General features: G+C 57.4%; 1 protein-coding gene and 1 non-coding gene across 2 annotated transcripts in view; one reads left to right on the top strand and one right to left on the bottom strand.

Annotated features, from left to right (window-relative positions):
- LOC142595962 (scavenger receptor cysteine-rich type 1 protein M130-like) overlaps positions 1-23,593 on the top strand; it is an 88,795-nt gene that overhangs the window by 38,364 nt on the left and 26,838 nt on the right.
- Positions 8,996-9,067, bottom strand: TRNAA-UGC (transfer RNA alanine (anticodon UGC)). The gene has a single exon. It is a non-coding gene; the product is annotated as a tRNA-Ala (tRNA).

Below are 23,593 nucleotides of genomic sequence, written 5' to 3'. Positions count from 1 at the left end.
CCTTTGGCAGCAGAGTGCAGGCCCAGCTTGCTTTTACCTGGAGGGGTGTTCAGTACAGCTGGAACCGACTGCCCCAGGGGTGGAAGCACAGCCCCACCATTTGCCATGGACTGATCCAGGCGGCACTGGAACAGGGTGAAGCTCCAGAACATCTGCAGTACATTGATGACATCATTGTGTGGGGCAATACAGCAGAAGAAGTTTTTGAGAAAGGAAAGAAAATAGTCCAAATCCTTCTGAAGGCCGGTTTTGCCTTTATGGCAAAGTAAGGTCAAGGGACCTGCACAGGAGATGCAATTTTTAGGAATAAAATGGCAAGATGGATGTTGTCAGCTCCCAATGGATGTGATCAAACAAAATAACAGCTATGTCCCCGCCAACTAGCAAAAGGAAACACAAGCTTTCTTAGGCGTTGTGGGTTTTTGGAGAATGCATATTCCAACTTACAGTCAGATCGTAAGCCCTCTCTACCAAGTGACCCGGAAGAAGAACAATTTCCAATGGGGCCCTGAGCAACAACAAGCCTTTGAACAAATTAAACGGGAGATAGTTCATGCAGTAGCCCTTGGGCCGGTCCGGGCAGGGCAGGATATTAAAAATGTGCTCTACACCGCAGCCGGGGAGAATGGCCCTGCCTGGAGCCTCTGGCAGAAAGCACCAGGGGAGACTCAAGGTCAACCCCGAGGGTTTTGGAGTCGGGGATACAGAGGATCTGAAGCCCGCTGTACTCCAACTGAGAAAGAGATACTGGCAGCATAAGAAGGGGTTCGAGCTGCTTCGGAAGTGGTTGGTGCTGAAGGCCAGCTCCTGCTGGCACCCCGACTGCCGGTGCTGGGCTGGATGTTCAAAGGGAGGGTCCCCTCTACACATCATGCAACTGATGCTGCGTGGAGTAAGTGGGTTGCACTGATCACACAACAGGCTCGAATAGGAAAAACAGCTTTGCCCATGAAGGGGGTAGCACGTCCCTGCATCTGCAGAAGCAAAGGGGCAGCAGCGCCTCGGCTTCCGAGATGCCCAAAGCTGCCCTGAGCCCCAGCAGCCCCTGGCGCCTGCCCGTTTGCCTGGCCCTGAAGCCCTGCGGGGCCTGCCAGCGCTGGGGAGCCCTGGGGACAGAGGCGAAGGACGTGGGGAGAGCGACGGGGCTCTGCCCTTCCTTCTGGCCGCAGGAGGATGCCCTGGGCCATGCCAGGGCAGGGCATCTCTCCTCCTCACCGCCCGGGGGGAAGGCGAGGCCTGAGGAAGGCCCTGGGTGCTGGGCTCAGCACGGGCGCTGGCACCGGGGGCAGAGCCCCGTCTCCGGCCTGCTGCCGGCCTGGCCGACGCCAGCGGCTCCCGGCACACAGCTCCTCCTGCCCAGGGCTGTGGCTGGCAGCAGAGACAGAGCCGCCTTTCGGGAAAGCCTTGCTGATGCAGGGCAAATGCAGGGCAGCTCCCCTCCTGCCCCCTCCCCTCCTGTCCTGCCCCCTCCCCTTCCCCCCCTTTCCCTTGCCCTCCCCTCCCTCCCCGAGCAGGCCCAGCCCCCCTGAGCGGAGCGAGGGAGGGCAGAGCTGTGCACAGCCCTTGCGCTGCTGGGAGAGCAGCTCCAGGTGACATGGCCCTTCTTGAAGGCCGTCTCTCGGCAGGCCCAGGCTCCCGGCTGGCTGAGGAGCCAGCTGCGGTGTTGGGGGGCAGCTCTGGGAGGGGAGGCCCAGGCTGCCCCTGCCCCCCTGGCAACAGCCGCGCCATTGGCCACGGCTGAGCAATCAGCGGAGCTTCCTTGCTGCCGGCGCGGGAGAAGGGTGCATTCGTTGGGTCTCTGCTGCGGGTGCAGGGCCCTCCTAATGCCGCTGCGTAGGCACCGAGCGTGTGGGTGCCAGGGGTTCTGCAGGCTCGGCACTGACCTTTCTGGTTGCTTTGGATGAGGAAAATCGTGGTACGTACTCCCGAGAACAGAAAGGAAGGCAAAGAACTGATGAAGAGCGAGCTGCCCGTCGAGGTGGCAGTGTCGGTAGCTTCTGGTTTTACATTTTCTCGACTGCGTTCTGGCCAGAAGCCTTGTCTGAAACGATTGAAATGAGCTGAGCCACCGGGTATTTTTCATCCCTGCACAAGTCTGTATTGCCGCGGACTTTAACAGCAACAGCCATGGCCTGTGGGCCTGTCCTGTGGGGAGGTCAAAGCGGGCATTCAGGGAAAAAAAAGGTTGCTTTTCCCAGATGTTTCTGAGGGAGAAGGCAGCAGCTGGCTGTAGGCAGAGGGGACTATAAAGAGATGGGCAGTGTCCCTCAGAACGCAGCACGGTGATGTGGATGCGGCCGCGAGGTGACAGTTCCCATGGCCTTGAGCAGCGCAGCAGGAATTCCCAGGCAGCAAGGCCGGCTGCCAGGGGTGTGAACAGCTCCTCCCGAGCGTGGAGACGGGCAGGGGAGAGGACGGTGCTGTCCTGTTGGGTGTAGCAGGGGACGGTGGGTGGAAGCTGCTCGCAGGACGTGTAATTAGGAGCTGTCATCTTGGTTCTCGGTGGGAAATCACAGGAGGAGGGAGGCTGAGTCATGAAAGGCCGTATTGACTCTGTGTGTGAAGTAGTTGAGCTGATCAGATTTTGAATAAGAGGTGATTTGGGCAATACCTGGCAAAGTCAGCGTCTTGTACGTGTTGCGCAGACTGCGTAACTTGACCACGGGCAAGGACAGGAGCGTGACAGGCGTGCTGGAGGGGCAAGGAATGGGGATGGCAGTGATCACATACTCATTTCTCAGTTTTCGGTGGGCTGTCTGTATACCCCACGTGACTCATCTTGCATTCGGGAAGAAGTGCCACCCTTTTGTTGAAAAGAAAAAAAAAGGAAAAAGATAGCGCTTAGTGCTCTCCCATGACTAGAATTTCATCCATGTTAATGAGCAGGTAGGTTATCTGTGGCAGAGCTGGGACTTGGGGCGAGATTGCCATGCTTAGTTTTACCATCCTAGAGTATTAAAAGCATTCCCTTGAAACACATTCCCAACATAAGAAGACATGACTTTCTGAAAGAGCCGCTTTTCTAGGAGCTGCATCAGAGCAAAGCCAAATGAGAGAGACTTGCCTGCTGTTGATCACTGAGGCTGATGGCAAGTCACCAGCAGTTTTGGCAAGGACAGAACAAGATTGGTATGTATGTGCCTGTGTGCTGATTGTCTTCAGGTTTTGGAGGTTGTAGGTTTTGGCAGGGCCGATGGTGGTGTTAACGTGATGGTAACAGCAAAACCTCCAGGCATCTGTGTAGGGCATTTTGGATTTTATACGGTTTAGAAGAGTACTTGACCAGTTTAATGCTCTGTTGACGTGCAGGAGCTCTAGTGTCATCAGAAGAACGTGAAGACAGGGAAGATGAGGCAGGCAAAGGGACTGAAAAGCGTTATAACCTCTGACAGCAGAAACGTGTCATTTATAGTTTATATGAACAGGTTTCCTTCAACATACTCTTCTTTTCAAAGATTTACAGAGTACGTTTTGCTCTTCCCATATCAGAACTCCATGATTTTAAGTTAAAGCTCTCCACCGAGATTTAAACTAAAATAGAGCAATGTGTCCTGGACAGAAGAGTAATTCCACAGACTCGGTAGTCTTAGTCTTATACTTTTCAGTTCTCCTTAACCAGCACGTGTGTGATTAAAAAAACCAGAAAAGAAAAAAACTTAAAACTTCCTCTGAAGTTAGGGGTAGGGGAGACACATCAGCTTTTCTGCCTCTTCCGCTCTCCTGCTTTCTCTTCAACTGGTTTGTATCATTATTCCAATCCTTTGCTTTCACTAGAGCCAAGACAAGGTAAGATACTGTTTTTGGTCCGGTCGTGTCCTGTCAGGAGGAGATATCCATGTAGACGTGTTCGGCCACAGAGGCCATGCTGCAAAAGGAGTAATGGGTGGGTGCGTGGTTAGTGGTGGTTCTCCCTTATCCACAGTGCTGTGAGTCAAGTCAGCGAATGGTGCTTTGGAGGGCTTTCAGATGGGTAGTAATTACAGACTAATAGTATGATTATTTACTGCGGTAGTCTGAAAGCATGAGGGAAACAAAGATTTGGCGAGGACAGGGTCCTTTTTATCAGCTGTCACATTTTTTACAGCGCAGCCTTTGTGGGTCACTGCCAAGACGATCATGGAGGCGGTGGCTGAGATTCTGTACTGGAAATTCTTTTGTTCTGGACTTGAAGCCCAAATCGCCCTCCAAAAGTCTTTGACTACTTAATCTGGAGGGATACGGTTTCTTTTCTTAGAAGTGAAGCCAGCTGTGGGACCTGTGGCTGAGCTGGGGGACAGGGAGAAGCCCCGGACCGGCCTCGGGACCTGCGGCAAACCTGCCTTCCAATGAGCTCTCCCAGCAGAACATTGCCCAGGAGCCACTTTGAGTGTTGCTGTTCTCCTTCAGGAAACATGGAACGCAGCAAGCACACCCAGAGCTGTGCCTGTGCCAGGAGAAGACTTCACGCACTGCTGATGGTGACAGTTCCCACCAGCTGTCCAGCTCTGGAAAGGCAGGTACGTTGCCACAGAGGGGGCACTGCCTGGTTGCCGCTTGTCTTGCAGGAACAGGATTTTCCCAGAAACAGCAGAAGGGAGGCAGGACAAGAGGAGCCACGAGGTCAAAAAGCGCATCAGACAGCTGGCGCAGTCACAATGAGAGCAGAGGGAGAAGGAGGTGCAGGTGACCTGGCTGGGACAATGCTTCCGAGGTAACATCTGCCACACAGTCACAAAGACAGGCAGAGGCATTGGGAGGTCATGGAGAGGGTGAGAAAGGTGGCTGGGGGAGAGGAGAGCACGGGGAGATGGGAGACAGAGGAGGAGATGGAGGTGAAAACGCCGGGCTGTTGGCAGCGAGGACGCTCCTGCTGTGCAGGTACTTGTGAGGTCACTGGTGGCTGAGCAGGTGTTAGGGCAGGAGCAGCCCCCTGGCTTGTGCAGATGTTTTTGAGGTCATAGGCACCAGAGTAGGTGGTAGGTGAGGAACAGGCCCCTGAGTTGTGCTGGTGCTTGTGATGTCATAGGTGGATGAGTCGATGATAGGGTGGGAGGCACCTGGCTTGTTCATGTGCTTGTGGTGTCACGTGTGCCTGAAGAGGTGATAGGGCAGGAGCGGGCCCTTGGCTTGTGAAGCTGCTTGTGATGTCACTTGTGGCTCTGTAGGTGTTTGGGCAGGAGCATGCACCTGGTTTGTGCAGGTGCTCGTGATGTCGCATGATGCCAAGGAGGTGATAGAGCAGGAGCAGGAACCTTGCGTGTGCAGCTGCTTATGGCGTCACAGGTGCCTGAGTAGTTGAGAGAGCAGGAGCAGGAACCTGGCTTGTGCAGGTGCTTGTGATGTCACTGATGACTGATTAGATGGGAGGGCAGAAGCAGACCCCTGGCTTGCAAAGCGGCTTTTGAGGTCACTGTTGTCTGAGTATCTGCTTGGGAATGAAAGGACACCTGGCTTGTGGAGGAGCTTGTGTTGTCATTTGTCCCTGCAGATGTGATAGGGCAGGAGGAGGCACCTGGCTAGGGCAGACGCTTGTGATGTCAATGGCGGGTGTCGTTATTAGGTCAGGAGTAAGCTCCTGGCTCTTGCAGACCCTTGTGAGGTCATAGGTGGTTGAGGAGGTGAAATGGTAGAAGGGGGCACTTGGCTTGTTCATGTGCTTGCGATGTCACATGTGCCTGAGTAGGTGACAAAGCTGGAGCAGGAAGCTTCTCTGCGCAGCTGCTCATGGTGTCAGGAGTGCCTGAGTAGATGGTGTGGCAGGAGCAAGCTCCTGGGCTGTGCAGGTGCTTGTGATGTCACAGGGGGCTGAGGAGTGATAGGGCAGGAGCAGGAGCTGGCTCGTGCAGGTGCTTGTGATGTCACAGGGGGCTGAGGAGTGATAGGGCAGGAGCAGGAGCTGGCTCGTGCAGGTGCTTGTGATGTCACAGGGGGCTGAGGAGTGATAGGGCAGGAGCAGGAGCTGGCTCGTGCAGGTGCTTGTGATGTCACAGGGGGCTGAGGAGTGATAGGGCAGGAGCAGGAGCTGGCTCGTGCAGGTGCTTGTGATGTCACAGGGGGCTCTGTAGCTCTTAGGGCAGGAGCAGGCACCTGGCTTCTGCAGCTTCTTGTGATGTCACAGGTGCCTGAGGAGGTGATAGGGCAGGAGCAGGCACCTGGCTTGTTGTTTCAGGAATGACGCAGCCGCCACCTAGACCATGGTAGGAATTACGTGGGTGCCACCTCAGCAGGGCTCGGCCCTAGGTTCCTGCTCGCAGAAGACGAGTCGCCAGCCCGCTGAGTAAATACGTGGTTCATTTATCCGACATGCAGAGCAGCTCGAGCTGGGTGCCTCCAGGCAAGGAGCCCCTGCTGCAGATGGCAGACCCCAGTTATACCCTTACAGACAGCTTTCCCAGAATGTACCACCCATCACCCGAACCCAAGTCCCATTACTTAATTCTGGTCGGTAGTCTCTTGATTTCCTATTGCTTTTCTTGGTCGCTGGGCTGGCCGCCTTCTGAAGCTACCTCATTCTCTAGGAATTGTTTCCTTGCTCCTTTTCTTCTTCATTCTGCTTGCATCTGCCAGTCTCAGCTAGTTCTGTGGTTGCCACATTTCTCCCCTGCCGTCAGCTCTCGGTATCCTCCTACTCCACAGTGCCTTTAATCTCTCTCTGCCTCGCTCCTCTCCCTTTGGTGCCTGCAGGCAGTGCCCTCAGCCCTGCTGCGCTTTGCAGAGGAGCTGCCCCTGGGCAGAGCTGTCTCTGCAGCGCTGCCCGCTTCCAGGAGCTCCCAGGAGCCCAGCCCAGCTCAGCAGCAGAGGACCAGCCCAAGGCGTGGCTTTTCCTTCCCCCTTCAGGTGTCCCTGGGGCTCCAGGGGAACCTGCTGTGAAAGAGGCTGAAGGAACCACTGATGTTCCCTTCCTCAGCCAGGGAGAGAGATTTCATTCCAGCAGCGGCATTTCTCATATCAGCAAAAAAACTGGGCATGAGAATTGCCTTTCCTTGTCCCACCGTTAGGCAGGTGTTGTGGTTTAGCCCCAGTCGGCAGCCAAGCACCACACAGCCGCTGGCTCAGCCTCCCCCTCGGTGGGCTGGGGAAGAGAATTGGAAGGACAAAAGTGAGGAAATTCCTGGGTTGAGATAAGAACAGTTTAATAACTGAAATAAAATTAAAAGTAGTAGAAACAATAAAAATAAGAGTAATAGTAATAATAATAATAATAAAAAATACGAAGCAAGTGATGCATAATGCAGTTGCTCACCACCAACCAACCAATACCCAGCCAGTCCCCGAACAGCGATTGCTGCCCCATGGCCAACTCCCCCCAGTTTCTATACTGAGCATGATGTCACATGGTATGGAATGTCCCTCTGGCCACTTTGGGTCAGCTGTCCTGGCTGTGCCCCCTCCCAGCTTCTTGTGCCCCTGGCAGACATGGGAAGCTGAAAAGCCCTTGACCAGTGTGAGCACTGCTCAGCAACAACTAAAGCATCAGTGTGTTACCAGCATTGTTCTCATCCTAAATCCAAAACACAACTCTATGCCAGCTCCGTGGAAGAAAATTCACTCTGTCCCAGGCAAAAGCAGGACACTCCCCTAAAGCAGGCACTGCTGGGAGCTGAGCCAGGCTCCCTCTCCCTGGGCTGGTGCTTTCACCTGCCCCAGCTCCCATGGGCAGAGAAAGCTTTCCCACAGGAGCCATGTGGGGAGAAGGATTTGACACTTGGGCAGGAAGACGGAGCCCTAAGTGCCCTCCCTGCTGCCGCTGGTGGGTCTCCACAGCCTCCAGCTCTTGCCCGATGGGCTCCTCTGCTGCGGGCTGGAAGGTGCGCTGGGTGTCCATGGCTCCCTGCGGGGAGCATCCACAGCTCAGTATCACTGCCAAGAGCAGGATGTGGCCCTAGAGCAGAAGAGGGGAGGAGGCAGCTGTCACCAAGAGCCTCTGCCATGCCAGCGTTGGCCCATTCCCTGCTGGGAGCTCCTCCAGCCCTGGGGTGAACCTGGGGGGGTCTCGGGGGAGCCCAGGCTCACACACTCGTCTTCTCTAGTGCATAGAGCTTTCCTGCAGGCAGCCCCTGGCCCCAGAGCCAGCCCCTCCCTCCCCAGCTCTGTGCCCACCACTCTCTGTGGAGATGCAGGGCTGGAGCCTGCCCCGGTGGGAGTTTCCTGGGGGATGGAGGCTGTGTTTGCAGTGCCCATGTGTGTCACCCATCTCCTTGGGGGTCTTGCCTTGGGAACACTGCTCTCCCATGGGCTTTCCACAGCCATGCTCTGCCCAGCATGGGGCAGCAGTGCAGAAGGTTGGGGTCTCACCATCAGGCCCCTTGGGTAGGTGCTTGGGAGCTGCAGGAGCAGGCACAGATCTGGGGCACAGTGATGATCCTGCTTGGCTCCAGAGAACGGAGCCAGCCTGCAGGGCCAGAGTGTTCAGGCCCCAAAATGCCATGCAATGGGCAATTCCGGCTCAGGTGTGCTGCACCCTCACACACCCCCAGGGCCTGTGGCTCATCTCCCTGAGGAGGAGGAGGAGGAGGAGGAGGATGAGTAGGCAAAGCTCTGCCAGGTGCCAGAGCAAGAGAGAACTATTACAGGTGGGGAGGGCAGAGCTGGTGGGCAGGTGGCATGGGACAGACGCTGGGCTCTTCTCCCTGGTCCCTTCCCAGGCGGTTTGGGATCTCCAGCTGGAGCCAGGACAATCTGAGACCCTTAGCCCTGGACAGCCTCGAGGGCAGTGTGGCTCTGGTCCCAAAGGGCACCTGGGCTGCAGCAGCAGCCTCACACCACATCTCTGAGTGCAGCCAGGGAGGATTCCTAGTGCGCTGCTGCTGCCTGTGCCCTCCCTGAGCTCTCCCCGCAGGCACTCTGCTGCCAAGCATTGTCCCTGGGCGGTGGGTGGGGTGGGTCTGTGGTGCAGGGCAGTGACCTGAGCTGCGGTCCAGCACAGCTGCCTGCCCCTCTTCTGAGAGGGGGCTCAAAAGAGGCACAGCCCTCCTCACCCCACAGACGGGCTGCGGAGGGAGGGAAAAAGCACCCTTGGAGATGCCAGGGGTTGAACCCGGGACCTCCCACACGCAAAGCAGGCGCTCTGCCACTGAGCTACATCCCCTTGACACCTGCCTGCAGCAGAGACGCTCTCCTCCCGTGACATGTCTGTGACAAGCACAGCCCTCTTGTCCCCTGGGTGCCCAGGCACCCTCTGCAGAAAACAGCCCTTGCACCCTCCCAAGATGGGGGAAGTCAGCAGTAGCTCTCCACTGGGGCCTGGCCCTGGCACGGGGCTGCACTGCAGAGCACGGCCCCTTCAACGTCCCTGCAGGGCAATGGGCAGGAGGAGGCTCTTGCTGCAGGCACTGCTCCCATGCCCTGACCCACTCAGGGCTCGATGGAGAGGAGAAAACCCCTGAGCCTCCTCTGCCCCGCAGGGCTACAGCCCTCTGTGCCACACGCGTCGCCAGCTGCACAGCAGGAGCAGAGCAAGAGGGTGAGGGAAATGGCCTCGCTGGGCTGAGGTGCCCCCAGGCTCTGACGGCACCCCAGGGTGTGCGGTGGGGGGACATGGGGGCAGAAATCTCACACGCCCTCGTCCTGGTACCGGGCCTCCCCCTGCACCCCTCTTCCCGCCAGCATCCCTGGAGGTGAGGTGAAGGGCAGGCTTCCATCTCCATGGGGCTGATGCCCAGAGAGGAGCACACACGTGTTCCATCAATCATTGCAGCAGCGGGGCAAAGGGGGCCAGGAAACTCTGCTCGGGCCAGCGTGTGACTAAACAGCACTGACGCCCGTGCACTGCAGTGGCTGATCCTCAGCACGGCTTTGTCAGCTGTCCTGGGCACATGAGAGGTCTGGCTGCGACAGAGCTCCGCAAGGAGGATGCTGGCACTCAGGCCTCAGCTGCAGGGAGTGCCTCTCCCTGGGACTGGGGGGACGGTGGCCTCTGCTCGGGGAGCTGAGGGCCAGGGGAGGGAGGTGCGTGAGGCACAAGCACGAAGCCTGCCCCTGCCCGGGCAGCACACTGCTTCCCCCCGCCTGCATCCCCCTGCCCTGCTCTGCAGGCTGGAAACCTGGGACTGGGGCAGGGCAGGGCAGGGCAGGGCAGGGCAGGGCAGGGCAGGGCAGGGCAGGGCAGGGCAGGGAAGGGAAGGGAAGGGAAGGGAAGGGAAGGGAAGGGAAGGGAAGGGAAGGGAAGGGAAGGGAAGGGAAGGGAAGGGAAGGGAAGGGAAGGGAAGGGAAGGGACAGACCAGTTGCTGGCTCTGGGTCAGAGGCACAGCGTCTCCACAGGCTGAGCAAGCTGCAAGGCTGGGGACAGGAGACACTCGTCACCACCCACGTGTTGTGCCACCTTTGTGCTCGCTCTCGCTGTTCGATCGCTTCTCAGAGGCAGGGGAACAGGCGGCTGCTGGTGGCCAGAGGGCAGGAGGAGCTGGCACAGACCCATGGCCCCCACGGGCAGAGCTGCCCCCAGGATGGGTTGTGTGGCCCCGGTGCCCTTGCCCTGAGATGCCAGTGGGAACCAGGAGCTGCATGGTGCAGGGAGCCCTGCGGGCTCTGCCGCTCTCTCACTGCCGTCTCCTTTCAGCTGCTGGCCCGCATTAACATGGATGCAGAGGAGTTTGCTGACATGTGCAAAGTCTGCAGGTTTCTGAGGCGTCCAAGCGTGGTGATGCTCTCAGTGATGCTCAGAGGCCTCGTCACCTTGTCGAAGGAACCCGAGACAGTGAGCAGGGCGCAGTAATGTGACTCAGGGGTCAGGGTGGTCTTTCACTGCTTCACAAAAAGGAAACCGTGCTTTTCATGCAGGCAAGAACAATGCAGGTCCTGCTGCCAGGCATCATGGAGAGCCTGCAGGATGCCAATGCTGACGTTAAGAGGAAGGTCCTGTCTGTCTGCAGGAATGTGTTGGGTGTTATGAAGAGGCATGAGGCCAGCCCCATTGCCCCGAAACTCTCTGAGGAGCTCCTGCAGCTCTTTGACGATGTAAGGCTGCTGTGGGAGCCTGAGCCGCAGCGCTGGGCACTCCGCAAGGCCAGCTGCTGTTGGGCGCAGCGCTGCGGGCAGCACTCGGGCAGGGCTGCTCCCTTCCTCACGCCTCTTGTGTGGCCTTTCAGGGGCCCAGGGCCGTTCAGCTGTGGCTGCACATGTGGCCCACAGCTCCTGTGTTCAGGAGCCGGCCCTGGAGCATGTCCCTTCCCACCGGCCACACTAATGCCCCTGCGCACCACGGGCAGCAGGGAGCGGCTGTTGCTGAAGTCCTCCCGTCCTCCTCCCTACCACAAGTCCAGCCAGGTGCAGCAGCTCTGCATCAGCCTCAGAGAAATGATGAGTATGGTGGTGAGGGACAGCAGGAGACAGAGAAAGAAGAATGTGTGGAAGAGCCCGATCCCACTCTTCTTCCGTATGAATGACCAGATGGAGAGCGTGGCCAAGGTACAGATTTCAAACCCTACCAGTGGTGTGGGGAAGGGTGTGCTGACACCATGGGAGGAGCTTGGGCATCAGGGGTGAGGGCTGTTGGCAGCCGGACTGTTGGAATGTGTGTCACCTCGGGGTCCCAGTGCCTGAGTCGCTGGGGACAGGGCAGAGCTTCCCTCCTGCCCTGCACTGGGCCCACCGCTGCCTTCCTCCTCCCCGCCGACCCTTTCAGCTCTCCTCCAGCGCAGTCCGTAGGAAAGGTCCCTGCAGAGCCAGTGCAAGCAGGGCCAGAGAAGCTGGCACGGACATTTCCCAGAGCTGCCCTGCCTGGTCCAGCAGCACTCAGCAGCAGCCCGTGGCCACCAAACACACCAGTCCCTACAGGCTCCCCAGCTGTCCCTGCAGGCGTGGGAGGCCAGGGCTTTGAGCCCCAGTCCCTGTCCCCCCGGACTGTGCCCAAGAGACCTCCCGCTGTCTGGGCCAGGGCATGTCCCAGTGCCCAGAGAGCAGGATAGCCCCAGGAACAAAGCGCTGCTGCGCCAGGTCCCCCTGCGTTGGGCCAGTGAACTTGGTCTGCACAGAGGGGTGCAGCAGTTGCAAGGGGTGGAGAGGCAGCTTGTCCCCCAGCCTGGGGCAGGGAGAGCGGTGGGAGGGGAGATGCAGCCAGAGGGGGACCGGCCCTGCGTGCTGGGACCAAAGCTCTGCCTGCCCGGAGCCTGGGCGTGAAGCAGCTGCGGCAGCCGCAGCTGGGGAGCCAAGCGTCTTGCTGGGGGATTCCCATGGGGAGGTGCTGCTGGTGCCGTCCTGCTCCGGTGTCTCTGGGAGCCCAGCCCTCGCTGCCTACAGCCGTGGGCCTAGACCTGCTTTGCCCTTCAGTCTGCCCCCATCCCTGGCAGCAGCTCAGCAGCGCTTGAGGATCCCTGTTCTGCTGGCCGGCAGCATGAGATATGTGAGGTGGTGGCTGCCCTGTGTCCCTGCCCTGGGCACTGAACCCAGTTCAGACTCTGTGCCCCGCTGCCTCTTCTCCTAAGGGGCTGGGAAGAGCTCGGAGCTGGCCAAGAGCAGGAGGATGCCAGGTCTCCTTGCCTGGGCTGTGGTGCCATCTCCCAGCCTCTGCTTTTCTGCAGGCCTCTAGGGACACTCTCCTCGCCTGCGCAGAGCTCCTGCAGTGGAGGAAGCTCAGCTACCTGGCCGAGACAGGTCAGACACACCTGACTGGAGAGGGCTTGGTGAGGACAAGCCCCAAACCCCAGGGCCGGGCTGGACAGGGGCTGCCCTAGGTGCCCATGGGGAGGGCTGTGCCTCGCCTGCCCTGCTCCAGCCTGGAGCCACATCCTCCTTCCCTGCCTTCAAGCACAGACCCCCAAGGGCTCTTCTCCAGGCCCCTCTCCCCTCCCTGCCCCCAGGGTGCTGAAGGAGACCCTGGCCCATGCGCGCCCTGGCAGTGGGACAGAGGGGTCTCAGCACCCCCAGACCCCCTCTGCCTGTGTCTCTCTGAACCTCAGCCCCACAGGGCTCCTGGCTGGGAGGTGGGAATCGCTGGGAGGGAAGGGGAGCACTGGTAGGAGGGCCTGGTCTGGATGGCTGGGGAGGGCCCACCCTATGGGCTGCTATGAAGAAAATTAACTCCATCCCAGCCAAAACCAGTGCAGTCAAGCCCATCCTACTCCTGCCACGCAAGCGACACGCAGCAGAGAGGAGTGTTTGGGCACACTGGAGGGGCTGTTGCATCCCACAGGCCTTCGATCCCATCTCTTGTAACTGCCCAACTGCAGCCAACCCCCAAACCCCACCTGCCCGCATGGGATCCCAGTAGCACAGGCGTGTTGGTGCAGGGGGCAGGCGGGGCTTTTGGAAAAGGACTGGTGAGAAAGGGGATGACTGTTGCCCAGGACAAGAGGGGAAATGTCTCTCCTCTCTCCCCAGCTGTGCCGTCTCCCTGCTGGTGTCATAATGCACCTTCAAATGATGCGGGCTGATGTCACAGGGGGATGCCCCACATCACAGGGAGGTCTCTGCAGCGCCGCAGAGGTGCCGACACTTCCCGGCAAGGCCTGGGTGCTGCTGGGCACTGCTCAGGGGCTCCCCAGTGCTGCCCTTTGGAGCTGCTCCACAGCCAGGAGTGGGGTTTGGAGGAAGCGGGGCTGTGCTGGGGGACCCTCGCTGACAGGCAGGACCCTCGCTGACAGGCAGGACCCTCGCTGACAGGCAGGGCCCTTGCTGACAGGGAAAGTAGGGGCACGTCGGAGAGGAGTTTTTGGCAAGGAGCTGCAAAGAGCATCCCTTTCCCTGAGCTGAGGGGCCATCAGCAAGTGCGATGGAGGGCTGCTGCACCGTGGCCGTCAGCTTGGAGCTGAGCAGCTTGTTCCCCACGCTCCTGTATCTCTCCACCAAGGGTAAGGGTTCTGGGAGCTCCTTCCCAAGGGGAGGCACCGGGGCTGTCCACTGTCAAAAGCTGCCACTGCTGGGCTGTGGGGGTGGCTGGAGGGGGCTGGGGGCTGCTGCGAGAGCCCTGCCTGAGGGTCCCACCGGGCTCGGGGAACAATGTGGCAAGCAGGACTCCCGGCTGCCCTGAGTCCCAAGGCTCCCATGGGAATGGCTCGGTGCCCTTGCGAGGGGGCCCATCCAGGGCCAGCTTTCCCTGGGAGCGGGTACCACTTGGGGTTCTGGCTCTGGGATGAAAAGGGGTCCTGCATCGTGGGGCTGGGGTGTCCTTCAGCTCCCACGGGGCTCTCACCAGCCAGTTGGAAATGCCTCTGATGTAAATCAGTCCTTTACCTTCAAGCAGTCTGCTTTGGGACAACCTCTGTTCCTTCCCAGGGGATCCTCTTGTGCCACCAGGCTGGCAGACCGTGTCCTGGGCACTGGGGTGCCATCCCTTTCTGGGCCTTAGATGGCCACTGCCCTGGTCCTGAGCCCTTCCCACATCCCCATTTCTGCTCCAGCCCTGTCCCGGGAGCAGAGGAAGGCTGGCAGTCTGACATTGGAGCACAGCCCAGCTCCGCAGCCATGGCAGTGTTTGTCTGGGCTGTTTGTGGACACCCGCCTCTGTCACCCCCTGGGCGAGGAGCTGGCCGAGAGGCCGTGAGCCGGCTGGCCTGCAGCCTGACACCTCTTTCCCTTGCTTTCCAGAGGTTGTGGCTGTCTGGGATGCTGTGTCTGCGTATATCCTGGGACAGCTGAAGCTGGACAAGGTGGGCTGGCGTCTTGGTCCTCCTTTGCCCTGGAGAGCCTGGGCCCCGGGGAGCCATCCCTCCTTGAGCATCGTGGCAGCACACCGAGACAATCCCGTGTGCCCAGAGCTGCTTCTTGGTCAACCAAGAGAGAAACCAAGGCCAGATCGAGTCTGAGAAAGCACTTGGCGCACAATAGGGCTTCACTCTTCCCTGTGCTCAGAGTGGAGAGACCAAGCAGAGAGGCAGGGGATTATGCTGGGTCCATGCCAAGGATAATCCCTGGGAATCAGTGCCTGTGCTGGAAATGCCTGGGCTCTTCTCCAGCCAAGGGACGTTAGCATGTGTTTTGAGGAGGGGAAGAAAACCAATGGAGAACATGGGCCTTGGCCACAGCTTTTACTTTTGCCATCTCTACAGTACTCACTCATCAGCCTTTTTGTCTTCTTCCTGGGCAGGGTGTCCTGCTTGCAGGACTCGGGACCTTCGCTATGGTCCAAGAGCAATGCCAGGGCGACAAAGAGGTGTATGTGGTTCGCAGACCCGTCTTCCAGCTGGATATTGATGTGTCATGCCTGCAGGAGCTGACGTTCCCCACAGTGGTTATCCCTGGTGAGGAGGCAGCGGCCACCCTCCACTCTCGGCCTCCATGTCCGGGGGTGGGGTGCGTGCTCTCTGCTCTTTGGAAAGGGCTGGGAGAAGTAGAGAATTGCATCCAAAGGTCGGGGCATAGCTTGAGCTCCCCCAAAACAAACCACTCCCCAGGAGCTCTTTTCTATGGCATTTTGTTATGACTCTTAGATGGAAATGTGGCCTGCTGTGGCAGTGACGCTGTTCCTCCTCCTTCCAGGCAATGTCAAGATCAAGCCGCTGAACTACAGGTGGCTATCGCGAGCCACCTCCTTGCCGTGGCACACGGTGGAGGACTGTGTGAAAGAGACCATACTCTTGTACTCTTACCACCTGAGGAACAGCCAGCACCTCTCCTTCGCCTTCAAGGACATTGGCGTTCTGTCCTGCGAAGACGGTGTCCTGTGCATGCGGTTTTACTACGACTGCGTCACAGGGCTGGAGAGCAAGGCCAGCCGCATTGCACTGCTTCACACTGTAAGCTGCTCAGGTTTTGAGGGCTGCTGCAATGTCTTTGGGAAGCCCACTGAAGGCTGAGCAACCCAGTCGCCATTGGCCAGCCTGGACGTTGCAGGCCACTCAAGTGCCTTTCCCCATGCTCACCCCCACTAACTTCTCCATTAGCAAAGAAAGTTTCTTCTGAGTTTATGGGTCCTTGCCCTACAAAAAGCCTGGCAGTGTTCTTGCGCAGCTTCAGTGTTTGCTGTGCAGCTTCTCCAGAGCAGAGCAAGGGCTAACGCTCATGGAGGAGGATTTGGAAGAGGGGTTTGGAGAAGTGGCTTTCTTTTGGAGCAGGAGACAGGTCTGCTTCCTTTGGGAGCCAAGAGAAAACTGCCTTGGAAACCTTCCAACAGCTCTGGGTCACTTTGCAGAGGCTGTGGATGCCAGTTGCAGATGTCTGCGGTGGAGCGACCACCGCTCGGGGGATGCAGGCTGCTCCTGCCCAGGCATTCCCAAGGTGAGTGCGTTTCCTCTGCAGCCCTCGACCGACCGAGCGGGCGGCTTCCCAGCTCCTGCTCAGCAGCGCGCATTGCCGGGGCTCAACACTCAGCATCGCGTCAGGGCTCAGTCCTGAAGTGACTGGTTTATGGTTAACTAATGCTGAGTTTGGGCTCTGCCTGTATTCTCCTGCAGTGACTGGGCACCGTGATTGTGTTTCTCACGCCCAGCCTGCCGTCATTCCCACCAGAGAGAAGCAGCTGCACACGGAGAGGACTTGAAGCTGCATTTTCTGGTGTTGGGGGGAGATTGCCAGTAAAACCTGTGCATGGCCACAAAGGAAAAGGGCTGCCATGCCTTGCACGACAGTCAGGAGGATTAGTGCTGGGAAGCTGCAGAGGGTAAAGGGTCACCCTTCTTCAAGCCTGTGTCATCATTTGCTTTCCAGGTTTCAGTTCCTGGTGGTCAGCAGAGCGCTGGCCAAGTCTTTCTGCACCTGGCACAAGAAGGCTGCAGAAAAGCATGGGAGCAGAAGAGGTACGGGTACCCTGCCCCACGCTGGGTGACCACAGCCCACTTAAAACGCACTCTCCACGCGGCTGCTCTGAAGAGCTTCCTCCTTTCCCAGGCACAGAGGGGCATCCTGACCAGCTGCTGCACAGGCGGGTGAAGTTATCCCTCCCCGTGCTGCCAAGCCAGGGGCCAGGCACAAGGCAGCAAGACATGGGGAAGAAGCCTTCTGCCAGGTGAGAGCCTTGTGGGAAGGGATGAAAGGGATCCTTGCACCCATGTGGGAGAGACATCCCCTTTGGACAGTGCGGATGCAGGGACTCAGGAAAGTCCCTGACTCATGCCCCACGGTTTTTATGAGCTTGCTTGCCCCATGGCAGGCCCCTTAGTGAGGAAGACGGCACATGCTGAGTGCACCCCACATCGCTTTGCTTGCCCTCACAACAGAGCTGAGGTGCAGCCCTCTCCCATCCATCTGATGGGGCTCAGGAAAGGCTCCCCCTTGCCATGGGAGATGGCCCCACCTCCCCTGCTGCTTCTGCCAGCCTGGGGAGCCTTGGTACCAGATGAAAAGGAGAGGCCAAAGTGCCCCGTGCTCATGCCGACTCCTCCTGGTGTCTCTTTGCAGTGTGCTCCCCCCGTGTCCAGGCAGCTCCCCCAGGACGAAGGAGCCAGGCAGGCAGGAGCCAGCTCCTCCAGCCAGGCCCACTGCTGCACTCCCGTCCTCTGAAGCCTGCAAGAGAGCGTTGCAGGTACGTGCTCTGCCTTGCTGTAACTACCGTGCTGGTTGAGACTCGGCAAAAGCCTCTTTGTGCAGAGAGCCATCCTGAAAGGATCCCTTGGCGTGCGTTCATTGTAACCTGGCTGTCACCTCCTTCAGATCTTCTTCAGGAAAAGGAAGGGGCTGCACGTCCTTCCCGCCTGTTATTGCCCCTGGGTTTGTCATGAAACACTTTATTGTGTCCAGGGGCTATGGAAAGTGTACAAGTCCTTTCTAGGTCATTGACAGTGGAGGTCTTTGCTCGCTCAGCTGTGTTTGCCATGAGCTGAGGAGCCTGGCATGACTCCATGGCCCCTCATCTGTTAGGGGAAAAGTGCTGCTGACCGACCAGCTGAAGCAAGAGGCACCGACATGGGCCAGGCCCAAAGGAACATCCCCTCTGGGAGCTGAGACTAATCCTGTCTGCTGCTGCGTTTCCATCCCCTCCAGGAGGTCTGGCAGCTGTCTGCAGAGTGGGAGCGAGGGAAGACCCAGTGGCAAGAGCGGCGACAGCAAGCAAAGGCAGAATGGGCAGCGTGGCAAGCCTGGTCTGCAGGGGAGGACCGACAGCCGCCCCAGGTACGGGCAGTGACTGACACCGCTGAGAGCAGCAGTGACCCTCTCTCTCGGGGCACCAGGGTGGCAGGTCTCCAGGGAGTGGGAGCAGGACTGACCCAGCTGCAGGGCAGGGGTTTGCCTGCTCATCCCTGTCAGGGAGATTGGCAGCAGGATCCAAGGGGCAAAAGCAGCCGTCGGCCATGATGACGGGCAGACGATGCTGAGTCTCCCAGCTCCCAGGTCCTGCTGCAAGCTCCTCTGAAGAGAAGTCCTCTGGCAAACAGCACCTCTGTTTGCCGTCTGGTTTGCTGAGAGTGTCTCCTTCTTGGCAGGCACTGGGCACTGGAGGCACTTGGACTCCCCACCCTCCAGCCCAGCCCAGGAGAAAGGAGGTCACCCAGAGGTGGAGAAAGGCTGAAAACCCTCTCCCAGCAGAGGAGATGGCAGCAGCAGCCCAGCGGGAGAGACTCCGGCCTGAGTAAGTGTGCGCTGGCTCTGCACACAGCCCGGGGCAGCCGAGCAGTCATGACCCCACGGGCTGAGGGATGATGCTTCCCTGTTGTTGCAGGCACCTTTCCCCACGAGCGCTCCAGGTCCTCAGAAGGCTGGAGCCGTATCAAGCACGGAGGAACATATTCAAGCACGTCACTGACAACCACAGGCGGTGTCAGGAGCAGCAGAGGCAGCTCCCCTGGTAACTATCTCCAAAAAGAGATGGTGCTTCCCCAGCTGCAAGGGAAGCCCATCCCTCCACTGAGGGCAGCCCTGGGGGAAAGAGGATATTTCTCTGACAGCCCTTGTGAGACTGAAGCAGGTTCTGGAGCTTGGCTGTGGGCTGGATCTCCCTGACACCCAAGGGGACTGCCCGGGCATCCAGAATTGGCTTTCCATGTGGGATGTGGAAGTCCTGGCTGAAGACAGAGGGGTCCCTCTGATGGCTGGCTCTCCCCTTTCCAAAGCAGAGAGCATGTCCTTCCCTTGAAGAGTCTTGGGCCAAGACACCTTGCCCCTGGGGGGACACCTGTATGGGGCACTCAAGGTCTTGGCCCAGCCTCACTCAGCCCCAGGCTGATCAGCTGCACCTAGGACCTTCTCATGGGCTTGGGCATCAGGGGCCTCTCCCACTTCACAGGCACCTTCAGGCTTCATCGCAAGCAGATCCCACCACAGGTGGCCTGAGCTATGCCTGCAGGATTTCTCTGCCTTCTCCCTCTCCATACAGTCATAGGCTTTTCTTTCTTCCTCCCTAGCACTAGGTGCTGGTACCGCAGCAGCAGGGAAGGTGCCGGCAGCAGCGGCTGTAGCAGTGGCTGTTAGCAAAGAAGCTGGGAGGCTTCTCAGCTGCTGAGATCCACCTATAAATACAAAATAAAGAGCTCTGGGGCTGTTCCCAGCTGGACTGACTGGCCTGTGCCCGGTGCTGGACCGCTCTAAAGGGATTATGCACACCCCATGTGTGATCCCAGAAGTGCTCCTAGGTGGAGGAGGGAATAAAGTCCACACATAGCCCACAGCTTGAAGACGTGCAGCCCCACTCCTGCACATCCCAACACACAGGCAGCATGACAGAGGAGGCTCTCACACCCCTCCTGGGAACCCAGCACAGCTGGTGCCTCCCTGCAGCGCCTGCACGCTCATGCACGCGGCATGGAGAACCACCAGCAGGGCCAGCAGTCTGTGTGTGATTGCAGGGCTGTGACCACACCGGGACCACGGAGGTGTGGTGGGTCAATGGCACAGCAGGACGGCTGCAGTGGAGGGACACGGGCTCTTCAGGAAGGACCATCTGGGGAGGCGAGGAGGTGGACTTGCCTCCTGCTCGGGGCGGGACGGGAGCCAGCTTATGGCTCAGGATCAGAAGGCAGACCAATGTGGGTGCTGCGTTAGCAGGTATCTGCTAGAGAGCTGTTCAGGAGGAAGATGTAGATGAGGCCTTCTTGAAACAAGTGAAAGAAGCCTCACATTCACAGGGCCTGGTCCTCATGGGGGGCCTGAACCACCCTGGTGTAGCTGCTGGAAGGACAATGCGGCAGGGCCAAGCAATCTAGGAGATTTCTCGAGTGCATTTCCTGGCACAGGTGATGGGGGAACCAAGAAGGAGAGGTGCTCTGCTGGACCGGGCACTGCTGAACAAGGAAGAACTGCTAGGGGATTTGAAAGCCAGTGGCAGCCTTGGCTGCAGTGACCATGAGATGGTGGAGTTGAGGATGCAGAAGGGAAGGAGCAAGGCAAAGAGCAGGACTAGAGCCCTGGCTTTCAGGACAGCAGATTTCAACCTTGTCAGAGATCAGTTTGGAAGAATCCCATGGGAGATGGCCATGGAGAGAAGAGGGGTCCTGCAGAGCTGCTTGATATTCATGAACCACCTCTTCCAAGCTCAAGAAAGGTGCCTCTCAAGAAATAGGAAATCAAGCAAAGGCAGCAGGAGGCCAGCATGGATGAGTGAGGAGCTCTTCACAGATGACAGATGTCATCTACTTGGATTTCTGTAAAGCGTTCAACACGGTCCCCCACAACATCCTTTTCTCTAAACTGGGGAGATATGGATTTGATGGGTGGACTGTTTGGTGGATAAGGAATTGGTTGCATGGTTGCATCCAGAAGGTAATGGTGAATGGCTCAATGTCCAAATGGAGACAGGTGGTGTCCCTCAGGGGTCCGTACTGGGACCAGTGCTGTTTAATATCTTCATCCATGACACAGACAGTGGGATCGAGTGCACCCTCAGCAAGTTTGCAGACGACACCAAGCTGAGTGGTGCAGTTGACACACCAGAAGGACGAGATGTCATCCAAAGGGACCTGGAGAAGCTGGAGAGGTGGGTCTCTGTGAACCTCATGAGGTTCAACAAGGCCAAGTGCAAGGTCCTGCACCTGGGAGGGGGCAACCCCCAATATCAATGCAGGCTGGGGGATGGAGGGATGGAGAGCAGCCCTGCGGAGAAGGACTTGGGGCTACTGGGGGATGAAAACCTGGACATGAGCCAGCAATGTGCGCTTGCAGCCCAGAAGGCCAACCCTAACCTGGGCTGCATCAAAACAAGCGTGGCCAGCAGGTCGAGGGAGGGGATTCTGCCCCTCTGCTCTGCTCTGCTGAGACCTCACCTGGAGCACTGCGCCCAGCTCTGGGGCCCTCAGCACAAGAAGGACATGGAGCTGCTGGAGCGGGTCCAGAGGAGGCCACCAAAATGATCCGAGGGCTGGAGCACCTCTCCTACGAGGCCAGGCTGAGAGAGTTGGGGTTGTTCAGCCTGGAGAAGAGAAGGCTGCGAGGAGACCTTATTGCGACCTTCCAGTACTGAAAGGGGGCCTACAGGAAGGATGGGGAGAATCTTTTTAGCAAGGCCTGTTGTGACAGGACAAGGAATAATGGATTTAAACTAAAGAAGAATAGATTTAGACTGGGTATAAGGAAGAAATTTTTCACACTGAGGGTGGTGAGGCACTGGAACAGGTTGCCCAGAGAGGTGGTGGAGGCCCCATCCCTGGAAACCTTCAAGGTCAGGTTGGACGGGTCTGTGAGCAACCAGATCTGGTTAAAGCTGTCCCTGCCTCCTGCAGGGGGGTTGGGCTGGGTGAGCTCTAAAGGTCCCTTCCAACCCAAAGCGTTCTATGATTCTATGATTCTATGATGCAATTGCTCACCACCCACTGACCCGATCCCCAGCCAGTCCCCAAGCAGCAATCGCTGCCCCCTGCTCAACTCCCCCCAGTTTCTATACAGAGAAGAGGTGACAGCAGCATTCTCCAATTTATAGTTGTCGTGGTTTAGCCCCAGCCAGCAGCTCAGCACCACGCAGCCGCTCGCTCACTCCCCCTACCCCGATGGGATGGGGGAGAGAATCGGAGGAGTAAGAGTGAGAAACACTCCTGGGTTGAGATAAGAACAGTTTAATAATTGAAATAAAGTACAATACTAATGATAATAGTAACAATAAAATAATGATAATAATGATGATAATAATAAGAATATACAAAGCAAGTGATGCACAATGCAATTGCTCACCACCTGCCGATCGGTACCCAGTCGGTCAACCCCCCCCCAGTTTCTATACTGAGCATGACGTCATATGGTATGGAATAGCCCTTGGGGCAGTTTGCATCAACTATTCTGGCTGTGCCCCCTCCCAGTTTCTTGTGCCCCTGGCAGAGCATGGGAAGCTGAAAAGTCCTTGACTAGCATAAGCAGTACTTAGCAACAACTAAAGACATCAGCATGTTATCAACATTCTTCTCCTACTAAATCCAAAACACAGCACTGTGCCTGCTACTAGGAAGAAAATTAACTCATCTAGGAAGAAAATTAACTCTATGCCAGCCGAAACCAGGACACCAGAGAAGGGCAACGAAGCTGGTGAAGGGACTGGAGCACAGGCCTTATGCGGAGCGGCTGAGGGCACTCTGTCTGCAGAAGAGGAGGCTGAGGGCAGACCTTATCGCTCTCTACAGCTGCCTGAAAGGAGGGTGTAGTGAGGTGGGTGTTGGTCTCTTCTCCCACGTAATTAGCAATAGGACAAGAGGAAATGGGCTCAAGCTGCACCAGGGGAGGTTTAGGTTGGATATTAGGAAAAATTTCTTCACGGAAAGGGTGGTCAAGCATTGGAACAGGCTGCCCAGAGAAGTGGTGCAGTCACCATCCCTGGAAGCGTTCAAAAACGGGCAGATGTGGCACTTGGGGACATGGTTTAGTCTAGTCTACCCTTGTTTGGTTTAGTGTAGACTTGGTAATGTTAGGTGAATGGTTGGACTGGATGATCTTAAAGGTCTTTTCCAACCTAAACAATTCTATGATTCTATGATTGTGTTTCCTTCTTGCTAGCTGGTGGGGACAGAGCTGTTATTTTGTTGATCACATCCATTGGGAGCTGACGACGTCCGTCTTGCCATTTTATTCCTAAAAATTGCATCTCCTGTGCAGGTCCCTTGACCTTTCTTTGTTTGATGGCAAAACCGGCCTTCAGAAGGATTTGGACTATTTTCTTTCCCTTCTCAAAAACTTCTTCTGCTGTATTGCCCCACACAATGATGTCATCAATGTACTGCAGATGTTCTGGAGCTTCACCCTGTTCCAGTGCCGTCTGGATCACTCCATGGCAAATGGTGTATTTGGTTTCTGTACGTGCACGAGTAATTCTGCCTCTACCTGCAATGATATCCCTAACGCCATGTACCATTATTGGTCTCGGTACGTGTGTGTCACTCTGTAACACTATTGATGTCTCAATCTGTAGTGGGATCAGAATGTGCGATGGCCTCTGCATCGGCAAAGGCATTTGTAATGCTCTGAGTGTCTGCTGTGGCCTCTGCATCTCCTAGTGTACCTGCACCTGACTTTGCATCAGCAATGGTCTCTGTGGTGGAGAGACTCCAGTGCTATCTGCAGCTGCAGCAGAATCTGCATCTGGCATGGCGTCTGCATCTGCAGCACTATTGGCTTTGGTGTCTGCACTGTGGCATCTGTGCATCTGCAAAGGTCTGTGCAATGGGTTCTGCAATGGTATCTGATCTGCCATGCCATTTGCAATGCTGTCTCTGTCTGTAATGGCATCCGCATCTGCTCTGGCATCCGCAACACTCTATGCATCATCAATAGCATCTGCAATAGGAACTTGCGGTGCAGAGGTGTCTGATGGTTCCTCTGTCTGTCACGGGC

The sequence above is a fragment of the Pelecanus crispus genome, chromosome 25 (genome assembly GCF_030463565.1).
Source record: "Pelecanus crispus isolate bPelCri1 chromosome 25, bPelCri1.pri, whole genome shotgun sequence".
In the NCBI taxonomy this organism is placed as follows: domain Eukaryota; kingdom Metazoa; phylum Chordata; class Aves; order Pelecaniformes; family Pelecanidae; genus Pelecanus; species Pelecanus crispus.
This window is presented reverse-complemented; position numbering and strand designations above follow the sequence as displayed.